This window comes from Eptesicus fuscus, chromosome 23, assembly GCF_027574615.1.
Source record: "Eptesicus fuscus isolate TK198812 chromosome 23, DD_ASM_mEF_20220401, whole genome shotgun sequence".
Lineage (NCBI taxonomy): Eukaryota > Metazoa > Chordata > Mammalia > Chiroptera > Vespertilionidae > Eptesicus > Eptesicus fuscus.
This window is the reverse complement of record NC_072495.1, coordinates 12,147,024-12,159,353: the sequence shown is the minus strand read 5'-3', so window position 1 is coordinate 12,159,353 and position 12,330 is coordinate 12,147,024. Positions and strand designations below refer to the sequence as shown.

At 57.9% G+C, this 12,330-nt stretch overlaps 1 non-coding gene across 1 annotated transcript; it reads right to left on the bottom strand.

Annotated features, from left to right (window-relative positions):
* Positions 1 to 11,806: 11,806 nt before the first annotated feature.
* On the bottom strand, positions 11,807 to 11,892 carry MIR9304 (microRNA mir-9304). The gene is given in 1 exon segment (NR_129047.2): positions 11,807 to 11,892. It is a non-coding gene; the product is annotated as a microRNA mir-9304 (primary transcript).
* Between the last annotated feature and the right edge of the window lie 438 nt (positions 11,893 to 12,330).

The following is a 12,330-nucleotide window of genomic DNA, read 5'->3' as shown; positions in this document are numbered from 1 at the left end:
CGGCAGAGGCCCACAAAAGTGATTTAACACCAAAAGAAACAGATGAACTTTTCGGTGAAAGACAAATCTTTTAGTATATATTACTGATATATTCATCTTCATATCAATGCAGTTGTAAAGTATAACTTTTAAAATCTATTTTATGGAGGAGTGGTGGCCCTGCCCACCTGACCTGTGTCCGCACACCGGCCTGTGTCCTTCCTTCCCAGGAATTAAGGTCTCTGGGATGCTTCACTAACAGGAACGTTTTAGGGAAGCCAGGAACCTGGAGAACTACAGTTGGCCAATTTGAAAGGAAACCGCCCGGGATGGGGGTGGGTCTGGAAGGCGGGGGGGTGGGGGGAGTGTCTGGGCAGATAAAACAGGGTGAAGGGGGGGTGCTGCCTTATCCCATCCTCCTACTCACACCCCCCTCGATCCTCTTGTCAGCAAGGCCTGAGGCTGCTTCTTATAACCTGTGACCTTGGACATGTTTTTTTAGGTTCCCTCAAGCCTCAGTCTCTCCCCCAGAAAAATGGGGGACAAGAGCAACCACCCTATCTCACAGAGTTGTTGTGAGAACCCGCATCAGCATTTCTCAAACTATGTCTGGACCACCTGCAACAGAATGACCGCGGGGGGGAGTTTGAGAACCACAGTGTCGGTGAGGTGGCACGCGGGACAGGATCTCCCACACTGTGCAGTGGGGTGCCCGTGAAAGCGGATGTATCTGCAGCCTCCTCAGCTGGGGCCCACATGTATTAGAGCAGATTCCCTTCAAGGCTGGCGGCTTGGAGAGGAGGCAAAGCAAGGCACTGCCCCTTGGCTAGGAGCATGCCCCTTCCTGGCTCTGGGCCCCGGGCATGCCTGTGAGATGACTTGTGCCCTGTGGCTTCCGTCAACCTCTCCCTGTCTGCATTCCATCACACCACAGCTCCTGGCTCCCCACTTCCATGCCGTGAAAGGAATCTCTCAGTGAGGCCCACCCCACCCAGGCAGAGCCTCTTTGTTCTCACAAAGCTGTGCCCCCGGCACGACACGGGGGAGCAGCACTGGGGGCTCCCAAAGAGCTCAGCCTGGGTTTTCCTCCTGTCTCTGCCCCGCTGACCGAACTCTCTCCTGGTCTCCAAATGTCTCCTGTTCTGGAACCCCCACCTTGAGCCTTCTGCTTCCCCCCACCCCGCGCCCCATCCGCAGGTGGTTATAACACCTCCCTCCTCCGGCTCTTCCACTCCCTGTGCCCTCACACATTGCCAGGCTCACTGCAGAGATGGGATCATACTGGTCCCGGGCTTTCAAACCATCACTGAGCTGTGACCTTGGGAAGGAGGTGCAAACCCTCATCCCTATACGCCAGGCCACTTGCAGTGGGGTGTCCACTGTCTACGTGGCCTACACCCCCATGTGCAATGTACTACCCAACGGATCCCCTTTACCACCCAGATGAACCAGAGTGCCCTGATGTAACTGCATGTTTGTGCTACCAAAGGCCACATTTACAGAACGAGTGTTTCTTTTGTATTGCTCGGTGGGATCTTGGTCCTCATGTTAAATTTGATAAATGTTCTAAATGTAATTAATGGGTAACAGAGTATTACATTTGCTTATTCCTTTTTTTTAAAAGAGTCATCTTTTAAAAATATATGTATATATATTTTTATTGATTTCAGAGAGGAAGGGAGAGGGAGTGATAGAAACATCAATGATGAATCATTGATCGGATCAAGCACGCAACCTGGGCATGTGCCCTTGACTGGACTCGAACCCTAGACCCTTCAGTCTGCAGGCCGATGCTCTATCCACTGAGCCAATCCAGCTAGGGCCATTTGCTTAATCTTTTCACTACTTAATTCTGAAAACCACTTCTTTTGGAATTTAAGGAGTATAATAAATATCATACTGCGCTATGCTGCACCCAAATTTGTAACAAAATCGGGGGGAAAAATAAACTAATGGAGAATTAAATATTGCATTTGTTAGAAATAAATAATAATGATCATAGGAAGTTTCTGTCCTTTGAGTAAACTTAAGACTGGATGCAGCTTTCTTCCCTGGCACCCCAGATATAAAAAGCTCCTGTGATCCATGAGCCCATCTGAGCTTTTTTTTTTTTTTTTTAATATATTTTTATTGATTTCAGAGAGGAAGGGAGAGGGAGAGAGAGAGACGGAAACAACAATGATGAGAGAGAATCGCTGATCAGCTGCCTCCTGCTCGATCGGCATGTGCCCTTGACCTGAACCGAACCCGGGACCCTTCAGTCCGCAGGCCGCCGCTCTATCCACTGAGCCAAACCAGCCAGGGCCCAACTGAGCTTCGTCTTGCCTAAATATATGACCAATTCTGATGATGGTCAGGGACGGGTCTCCCTAGTTTGCCTACCTTTAAACGGGAGAGTGTTCACAGCTCGGCGGGCTTCTGGGTGCCTGTGGAAAACGGGCTGATGGGAGGTAACGTGAGTTCGGCATTTCCGAGGGAGATCAGGAGGAAACCAATGAATGTGACCCAGTTCCAAGAGCGGATTCCAAGAAGGAAATCCTAGCATTTCAAGGAGGAAGGACCTTGAACTACTGACACTCACCTCTCCACTCCATTCCGGATGTCATTTCCTTTTCTGTCCAGCCTGGACACCAGGGCCAAGCCTACCAGCCACTCACCGGTCAATGTCTTCATCATTCTTACCCATTGGCTTGCACAGTCTGTTCAATCTTGGGCCATCAAGGGCCCTTTTTGTTGCAAGTGACAGGGACCAGATTCAATGTAGTTTAACCAAGAACAGGAAGGACGTAATGGCCCACAAGGGTCCGTGGGTACTGACGCCAGGCGCAGCTGGCTCCAGCAGTCCACACGATGCCCGCAGCCGTGTCCGTGTACGCCGCACAACAAACCACCCCTCGAGCACCCACCCACTTGCTCCTGGTTCTGGGATTCGGCTGAGCCGTGTTTCTGGTCTGGACCGGCTCACCTGAAACTGAAGGTCGGCAGCACCTTCCCTCACATGTCTGGCAATTGGCTCAGCGTCAGCTGGAAAATCAAATGCCTCGGCCATGTCTTTCTCGTGTTCCCACGGGCTCGTCTGAGCTTGTTCACATGGTTCCTGGGTTCTAACAGCAGCAAGAGAAAGGGCACGGCCCGGGAGCCACACCCTCTTTAAGCCTTTGCTCCCGTCACGCTTGCTAATGTCTCCTTGGTCGAAGCAAGGCACGCGCCCGGCTTCCAGTGATGGGAAAATAGGACCCGCCTCCCAATGGAAGGAACTGCAAAGCCAGCCTTGCGGAGGGGGCTGCAAGCCGGGATGGGGAAAGGTCGAGAGCACCGTTTCAGATTTTATGGGGTGATCTCTCCCTGCCCCCCACCAGGGTACTCCCTGCTGGCCCCTCGGAAACACCTGTGGGCCCCATTCAGCCGTTGCATGCGTGGGCAAACAGGGGTGTCCTACAGCCCACAGCCCTAGAGTTAACACCCCAGGGAGCAACCCTTGGCCAATGGGAAGACAGGAACCAGTGGATGCGTTCTCCTCTCTTCCACCTCCCGAGAGAGGCGCATGGCACACGGCTCCTCACAGGGTCCCCAGTGGGAGCAGACCCAGGCGACACACAGTAGCGATCAATTCAATAATGGTCCTTGGAATGGTGTCTCCTCCTTGTCAATCACAGCTGTCCCTTGGGATCACTGGCCAAAGCATGCAAGCCCTTGTCTCACGCTCTGCTTTTAGGAAAACTCGAGCTAAGGCAACACCGGACGAGGGGGAAGCTGGGAACCAACCGCAGGAACAAAGGAAGAACAACAGATGAGTGGTAAGGACCTGGATCAGTGTGGGGGCTTATTTCTCCGTCACTTGGAGACTGGAAGGGGGAAAAAGAGCACGCCACAGTGTCAAGTCCCTGGAAAGGCCACATACGACAACTACAGCAGGGGAAGGGAAGAGAGTCCGCATGGCTGTGAGGCTTCTACCTTTTACTTCACCGGTAAAATATGAACTCCGATCAGAGTGTGAAACGATGCGTATACTTCGTGTTCTTCCCAGAACAACTGAAGAATAATGACAAATGCACTCAAGACGAGCCGGACAACGTCAAGAGTCCTCTGTCTAGTAGTTGTGGATAAAATAGCTAAACGATTCGCACACAGGTTTTTGTGAGAACATTGACTTTTATTTCTCTGGGCCAATTGCCCACAGTTGGAATTTTAGTTAAGTATACCCCTCCCCGCCCGCAGTCTTCAGGTGTCACCCGAGCGGGATCTGAGTGGCCGGGGCACTTTCAGTCTTAGTGGCCCTCCCCCTCCTCCTCTCCAGTTTACTCAGGGGAAAGGGCAGGAGGAATCACAGGTGGGCGGCTGGGCCAGGACCTCTACCCCCCCCCCCCGCCGCTCCCGGAGTCTCCCCTCAGCCTGACAGAGCACCTCGCCCTTTGGTGCTTCACGGTTACCCCCTCTAAGGCTGACGAGGGCACAGGGACAGGGGCCTCTGTCCATAGGCTCCTGGCCCTCAAGCCAGTGCCTCCAGCCCTCAGCGGATCAGGCACCCGAGGTCCGGGTGGATCCGCACCTTTGCTGGCCCTGGTTCTCCCGGGTCCCCTGCACTCGCCTCTCGCCCCAGAACCCCCGTGCCTGGCACTTCTGCAGCTGGCGCCCATTGCTGGCCGGTGCGTTCCACATGCATCCCGGCAACAGGCCCAGCAGCGAGCTCTTGGCTGTCAGCAGCGTTGGCAGCGGAAAGAGCTCGCTGGGAGCCCGCTCTCTGTTCAAGGACAGACCTCTCCCAAGTGCCCAGTGGGCTGTTACCGGGCAGGCTCTGACCCTGCCTCCAGCCCTGCGGGGGGGGGGGGGCCAGCATCACGTTCACTGCCCCCCCCCCAACGTGTTCCCTGGGTCCACCGCCATCTACTCACAGGCCATCCTGTAAGGGGCTGCTGAGTTGACTTCCAAGCTGTGTCACAGTGTCTCTCACTGCGCTCTGCGCTGGGGATCCTCACCGCCTCCATCTGCAGGAGTGGCCATCACAGGACAAAGCTGCTGTCTGCTCCCAACGCCAAGAAGCCCTGCAGCTCGGTGTCTGCAGGGGGCAAAGTCACTCTCCGCGCCGCACTAGAGCAGGCAGCGGTCCCCATGCCGCTCACAACACCCAGGCGAGTCCCAGAGGCCTGCCCAGAGCAGATGGTCCTGAGAGCCCTCGGAGAGAGCGGGGAAAGAGATGGCCAAGCAGGAGGGAAGAGGCCGCACAGTCCTAGAGAGGCCGGCCGCTCAGGGAAGAGACCCTGGTTGCTCTGGGAAGCACAATCTGCATTTAGGCTTTTGGGGGCCCGAGGCGGCGGTTGGGGGGGGGGGCGGGGGAGGCCTCTCTTCCTTTGTGCCCAGGCCTGGGCCTCTGCAGAGAATCCTCCAATCTTAGAACCAAGGAGATGCCTGTAACCAGAAGTTCCGGGCGTCACTAAAGAAACGCCATCACCAGCTCCTGCAGCTCCTTTCGAGGTTTCCTGCCAGTGCAGAGGAGGGGGTGGCGCCAGGCTGGCTCAGAGGTCCTCAAAGACAGTGAGACAGGAGGGCCCTCAGGCTGCGCCTAAGCTTCCCTGTTTTCCCAGAGGAAGAGCCAGCGCGAAAAGGACGAAGATGCAGCCGGGGGGTGGGGGTAAGGGTGGATGGGGGGGGGGACCCTGAACAATCCCCAAAGAAGAGCTCCACGGCCTCTGACAGTTCTAGGTCCAGAAAACGCAAGCTTCCCTGTTGCCGCGCAGGCCAGGCGAGGGCCCCCGCTCCCGAGCTGGGCTTCTGCGTCATTGCCAAGCACCTGGATGCAGAGAAGGAAGCCGTGTTCCTGGGCACCAGTGGCGCTTTTCAGGGCGAGACCCAGGCCACCTCGGGCTGCGGGGCTCAGAGCCTTCGCATCCCTGCCCGCTAGCCGGCTGCAGGGCCCGATCCTGCGCCGGCTGCCCCTCCAGCCCCTGGCGTGAGCCCACAGCCGGCGCGAGGCGCGAGGGAGCAGGACGCCCAGGCCCAGTGGCCATCCCGGAATCTGCTGGAGGGGACACCGCGGTGCATCCTTTGTATCCCAGGAGGCACAGCTCACCGCCCCCGCTTCTCCCTGTCGGAGCCCCTGCCCACCACTCTTCACACTCACTGCCCCAGCCCTGGTGCCTGATGACCCCCTGCTTCCTCCCAGGTCTCAGCAGGGCTGACTTGTGTGTGTGTGGGGGGGTGGGGTGAGGGGGGCAGGCAGTGGGGTGTGCAGGCCTTACGCCCATGCTCCCTCCCCGCAGCAGGCATGGGCAGTGCAAACCCAACTCAACCGCTGCCTGGCCCACTCCTGCAGCTACTGGGCATCCGCTCCTCACTTCCTGTTGAAGCCCCCACTGGATGGGAGGGGGAGGTCTTTTGCAGCCCTAGGCATCAATCTCAGCTGCCGGATGCACAGGTTCTACTCCCCACTCCCCCCGCCCCCCCCCCCCCCGCCCGCTGCTCCCACCATGGAGTCCCCCACCCCCATGTCTGTAGATACTCCCGTCTCCTCACAAAGCCATGCTCCCATCCCTGTTCCCAGTGCCCCTCCCTCCGCCAGTTGGCCAATGCCTTCTTCCTCAGTGCCGCAGGTCAACCAGCACACCCTCAGGCTTGGCGCCTCTGGCAGTGAGTTCAGCACCATGGACACCACCCACCTACCTAGTCTCTCCTCTGGGGGGGGGGGGGGGGGCACCCCCTGGGTTTCTTCCCGCCTTCCCAGGCCCTTCAGGGGCCTTCCAGTGACAGTCCAGCCGTGGTCACGGGGCCTCCAGCCTGCCTGCACTGTTTCTGCAGCCCCACCTCAACTCTGACACTGCCCATGAACCCTGGAGCCACCGCACAGACCCTGTTGGGGCCCCTGATGGGCAGCAGCTCAAAGCCAGCACCTGGGACAGCTCTGCCCAGAGTGGAAAGCGGGGAGCCCCAGCCCCAGCCCCAGCCCAGGCTCCAGCCTCTGCTCCTGGCCGGCTAGCCTTGGGCAGCAGCACCCAGACGACTCTTGCAGGCTCATTATCCCCTTGGGCACCCACGCCAGCACCCGGCCAGTCTTTGCTGCCAACCCAGATGTAGTCCTCTCTGGTATAACACAGCCTCTGTCACAACCACAGCCTCTGGCATAACCACAGCCTCTGCCACAACCACAGCCTCTGGTATAACACAGCCTCTGTCACAACCACAACCTCTGGCATAACCCCTGCCTCTGGCTTTGCAGCTGCCACTCACAGGCGCGGTGGTGTCACTGATGCCGGACCAAAGGTAGCGCAGCCCAAGCTCCGCCCACTTTTGGTTCAGGGGGGTTTGGGCAGCACCTGCGGGCCCTGGGCGCAGAGCCGCTCCCCCAGGTCTGAGCTGCACGCACCTTTGCAACACTCAGCATGACTGCGGAAGCTAGTGGGGCCCCGGCACCACCCACCACCCTGGGGGAGCTTGGGCAAGAGCTCTCTGGGGCGGCCCTCCCCAGAGCTCCCCTTGGTGGCCATGAGCCCCAGCACCAAGAACCGCCATGTGTTTGGAGGCGCTCCAGCTTCCCCCTTAAGTCCCATCCTCGGAGGTGCCCCCGGGAAGAGCCCCCTCCTTCCAGCCCGGGCCCAGCACCACTGCCAACAAGGCTGCCTCAAGCGGGGGGGTGTCCGCCCCGGCCTCCACCCCCCACAGCCCTGCCTCTGCGGTGGGCACACTAAGGAAGAGCCTTGCTGTTAGGCAGGGCCCTCGCGTCGCCGCCTGGCCAGGGGTTGGTTGGACACAAAACCGTTGAGCCATCAACCGAGTCGTTTTCCTCTACGTCCAAGCAGCAAATGCTGGCCTGAAAAAACAGCTTTCTCCAGACGCAGCCCTGCCCCCTGCCTGCCAGGCTGGGCTGTGTGTAGATGTGGGTGTGTGTGGAGGCACGAGGTGGGGTGTGCAGGCCTTCCACCCATGCCTTCCGAGCTGGGCTTCTGAGTCATTGCCAAGGACCTGGATGAAGAGAAGGAAGCCGTGTTCCTGGGCACCAGCGGCGCTTTTCAGGGCGAGACCCAGGCCACCTCGGGCTGCGGGGCTCAGAGCCTTCGCATCCCTGCCCGCTAGCCGGCTGCAGGGCCCGATCCTGCACCAGCTGCCCCTCCAGCCACCGGCGTGAGCCCACAGCTGGCGCGAGGCGCGAGGGAGCAGTTTGCTAGGCCTTCTGAAATCCAGGAGCAACCCGGCGCCCAGAGATAGAGCATCCCATTGCCAGCCCTGCCCTGCCCTGCCGTTTCCCCCAGAGCCAGGGGTTTGAGGCTGGTGTCCCATCACAGCGGTCTGAGCCTCAGGACAGTTGACAGAGTTCTTAGCCAGCCTCCCTGCGGTCCTCGAGCAGGTGGGAACCCTCACATACCCCCCCCGCCCCGCCCCCCACCCCCCGCCACCCCATCCTGCCTACAGCTGACTGTGCCCCTCTCCCCATTTACTGCCCAGAACTCTTTTGTCTTCTCCGTAAGTTGTAATAAAGTCTGTCTTGTTTCTCTGCATACGCCCGCGTGCCTGTGTCTGGAGCGCCGACCCGTCCACAAGCGGCCGTGTGGGAAAGCCAGGCCTGTGTGCAGGGCCCCGTGGCCCGGCCGGTGGGGAACGGCGAGTGGCACAGCTCGGTGGCTAAGGGGACAGACCCCGGGAAATGAAAAGTGAGTTTTGAGCTTCAGCGCTGCAGCCCGGGACTCCAGGGGCCCCCGGGGCGGGGGAGACCAGGGAGGGTCACCCTTGCGTGTTGTGGATGCTGCTTCTTCCCCACACCTCTGACCTGGCGTGAGCTGGACCAGCCTGGTGGACGCCCCGGGTCCACACTCCACACAGTCCAGTCTTCTCTAATGTAACTATTTCACCGGCTTTTTTTTTTTTTTTAAGTCTTAGGTAAATCACCTACATACACATCTCACCTAATTTGTAAATAAATCAAATAGAATTGATTTCATGTCATTTTAAACAGCAGTGTCTTCTGTAATCTTCCCACATGGGAAAACATTAAACCATACAACTTATTTTTTTTTTTTCAATTACCAGAGCATAATGGTTTTTAAATGGAAAGAACGGGCAAAGGGTGAGGCTATTTGGGGGTGTGAGGGAGGGGGTTATTAGGGGGAAATACAAACGCTCCAGGTCTCTGTTCATTTTTACTGTGAAGGTCTCATGACTGGGTCCTACTGAGTGTGGGGTGGAGGGGTCCTGTCACCAGACCTGCTCCTCGCAGGGCTCAGGGGAGAGGAACTCAGCTTTCCCCCACCCCCCTGGAGTCTTAGAACCCCCCCTTTCTCGGCATCAACTTTACTGTCCAGGAGAGCGGCCACCGGAAGGCTGCCCAGCCAAATGCTCAGGTCCAATCACTCCTGTAAGAACATTTATAGACACTCAGCAGACAGACAGCACCGGCAGCAGCGGAGAGAGAGCAGCCAAAAGGCCCCAGGGCCTGTGGCTCGGGCCCCTGGGGACCTCAGGGCCTAAGGTCACTCCTGGGACCTCAGGAAGGTCCCCACTCCAGGGAGGCCCTTCTGCATCTGTCTCTGCGCCTCCCCAGGGGGTTCTCCCCTGCATCTGAGGTGCAGGCTCTTCGTGATACCTCTGAATGCTGGGACCCGGGGGCGGCCTCAGCCTGGGCCTCCAGGCCATGGAGCTCACACACGGTCGGTCGGGAAGGTTAAATGAGGTGAGAGCCCAAGAATCAAGAGCCGCCTCGATGCAGCTCCTCTCCCAAGTCAGGTCATTTGCTGCCAGTTATTTTGTTGCCACGTCGGGGGGGGGGGGGGGGGGGCGGGGGGCGGGTTTGTGTATGGTTCATGGTTTATGGCCTCTGTAAAATGTGAGCATTCCGGTCACAGGTCTTGCAAGACCAGATTGTGGAGAAAGGGGCAGTGACTTAACGATACTGGCACAGATTCAGATTGCTAGCCCCGCCCCCCCCCCAAAAACAAACAAACAAACATCAGGGTGACATTGGAATTAGCCTTTTAGCCTTCTCAGTTTCATTGTGTGCATTGTATAGACTTAGGCTCAGAGAGAGGTTTTACGTTAAACATTTATCTCCTACTACCGGCAGTTTTATTTTTTAAACATTTTGATGTTGAGAAAATCCATCGGGAGCCGAAAACCAGGATTGCAGGCTTTATGAGGGGAAAGAGACCTGCCGGGCTGGCGACGCGTGCAGAGGTGAACACGCCTCCCGAGGGGAGGAATGGGAAGGGATGGGGGCTTAGTGTACTCGGCCGGCCGTGCGCCAATGGGTGGCTTAATGTAAGGTCCATATAGGAACAAGGGCTTAGGGTATTTGGCAGGTGCTGATTGGTGGTTCAGTGTACAGTCCATATAAGGTGCCTGGTTAGGCACTCAGGTGTGTCCAGGCCGCAGGTAATGTCACACTCCGCCCCCCAGTTGGGGGAAGGGAGGATCTATCAGATGTAAAATAACACACAAATACGGAAGGCACCCTTAACGGAGGGGCCGGCAGGGGGTTATCACGGGAGGCACCGCACTTTGTGCAGCAGCAGTTTTCCACGGTCAAAGCCCAAATGCTTCTGGAAGTGTCTTCTTGGCCCTGCCCCCCCACCCTCACCCCCACCCTCACCCCCACTTCCATAGCCAGTCCCTAAGGGCGTCCTCGGGCTTCCCTAGCTCTCTAGCTTTGAGGGGTGCTGCCACACCTCACATGGCAGGAATGAGGTGCATTGTGCTTGGAATAGACACGGAGTAACTGATTTCATTCTTGTAACCTAAGAAGTTAGGCCTTATCTTATTTCGCTCCACAGGAAGCTGCCAGGGTCCTTGGAGACCCTCGGCAGGTCGAACTGGGTGTTGACAACAAACGTGTTTGTGTTGACAGGAAACCATAAAGCTTTACACTTCAGATTTGGGTGCTTTACAATAAGTAAATATCAATTTAAGAAAACACAGACAAGAAATGCAACCCTGGCCAGTGTTGCTCAGTGTGTTAGAGTGTTGAGCGCGCGCCGCCCGCCCCCCCCCCCCCCCCCACTCGCCCCCTCTCAGCACCCAACGACGGGTCGCGGTTCTGCGGTGAGAACAACAACAATAAAAATGCAAAAGGAAAATCCCTCCCTCCCCCACAAAGTCAACTTCAGGCCCAGGTAGCTTTCTCTGATTTCTACCAAGTATTTCAGAAATAAGGCCAGTCTCCTACACAGTCTTCCAGAGAATGGCTGCAGAGGGACACCCCCCCTCTCCCGCCCCCCTCCCCCCCCCCCTCCCCGCCCCAAACCAGGCAGGCAGCCCTCCTGCTGTGAATGTCAAAATCGCAAAGCAAACGCCACAGTCTACTATAGACCCAGGGGTCTCGGGGGTCTCCTGGCAGGACTTCTATGGGTGGATGTGCCCGGGACCGCCGGGTGCTGGGGTGCTGCCCGGGAGAGGGGTGAGGAAGCACAGTGCCCTCGGGAAGGCGGGGTACACACTTGGTAAGAGGTTGGGTGATGATCAGAGGGGGTCCTGAGCTGGGGTCACCGGCTGTGGGTGAGGAGGGTCCCTCTATGAGAACATGGGTCTCTGTCCCCGGCCACTGCAGGGTCCAGGGAGGGATGAGAGGTCTGGATTGTAGTGAGGCAGGAATGAGCGGGGGAGGTGCCCGCTCCCGGCCGGGTCTCGGCCCAGGCTGCTCGCTCGGTGGCTGCTCACTGCATCGGCGGTCAGCAGGGAGTGGCCCAGCAGCTCCCCTCCTCGTGAATTAGCATGAACTGCTCATCGGGGCTGGCCACTGAAGGCCGAGCTCATCCCTTCGAGAGCTGTCATGGGGACAGCTGGCTGGAAAGGCCTGGGCCCGCAGCCCCAGGGAGCTGAGCAAACACTGGTCACCCCCAGGAAGTGCGCCTTCAGGTGCTGACGCCGCGAAGACGCCGGGGGAGGAGGGACACAGGTTGGACCCCCCTGGCCCTTCAAGGGGCTTCAATTCCCAACTTGTGGGTCTGGAATCGAAACGTACGGGTGGAAGCTGGGTGAGGCATGGGCCCTTCCCTCGGCTCAGACACCACCTGTCTCCCCCTTGTAAACTTGGGGGCAGGAGGATGTGGGGGACGGAGGGAGGGTGGCCCTTTTTTTTTGAGGAGCCCGGGACTTGATGTAGAAGATTTGGGGGACTCAGGGGGTCTCTGTCCCCAGGTATCCCACTACATTCCTGTCCTAGATCCACCTGTCACCCGTATTGTGACCCTAAGTTAAGTCACTTAAAACCTCCAAACTTTAGTGCCAGGACCCTAGAAATAGGGGTCCCAACCCCTCCTCTTCCCCCCCCCCAGCAGGGTTAACTGGATCCTCACAGTAAATGACAGGTGCTCTCTGTGAGCTGTGACACAGCATCACACCCCAGTGTGGACTTCAACGTGCCCTGCCCGGGAG